This window comes from Atta colombica, unplaced genomic scaffold (assembly GCF_001594045.1).
Source record: "Atta colombica isolate Treedump-2 unplaced genomic scaffold, Acol1.0 scaffold41, whole genome shotgun sequence".
In the NCBI taxonomy this organism is placed as follows: domain Eukaryota; kingdom Metazoa; phylum Arthropoda; class Insecta; order Hymenoptera; family Formicidae; genus Atta; species Atta colombica.
The window spans coordinates 1,403,997-1,404,565 of record NW_017259520.1 but is presented as its reverse complement, the minus strand read 5'-3'; positions in this window follow the sequence as shown (position 1 = coordinate 1,404,565).

Sequence of the window (569 nt, the reverse complement as noted above, 5' to 3'; positions counted from 1 at the left end):
TATATATAGTTCTCTTACAGCATAACATACGATATTAAGTTTTTGTTTATGAGCTAGTAGTCTTTAGTCTTCCTAGCTATTAGATAAATATGTATATTGTTTTTAAAAACATTTAATATAATACATATTACTGTGTTATAATTTTGCTCTATTTTTCACATAAAAATTCAGAGCAACAATTTGCAATAATCTTGACTTCGAGAAATGTTATTAAGGTCATGTCTTTAAACAACATTTACAAGAGATTTTAGCTGAACGGTCGAACAACTTGGATAATGCTGATGCTGGCGATACTTGAAATTTAACAACTCATATCTCGAAAAAAAGATTTTCATTGTAATATTTTGAGAAGATCTCAATGTCAGCTACAAGAATATAGAAATAAAAAAATAAAAAATGGAAATTTCCATAAATTTTTAGGTTGACCTTGAGAACTCCTCTATATTCAAAGTTGAATAAGTATATATAATTTTCTAACAATTTAGATATAGAATAGAACATTTACATACAGTTTACATTATATTTACGTAAGATAATGTATATAATTATCTTATATATTATATATATTT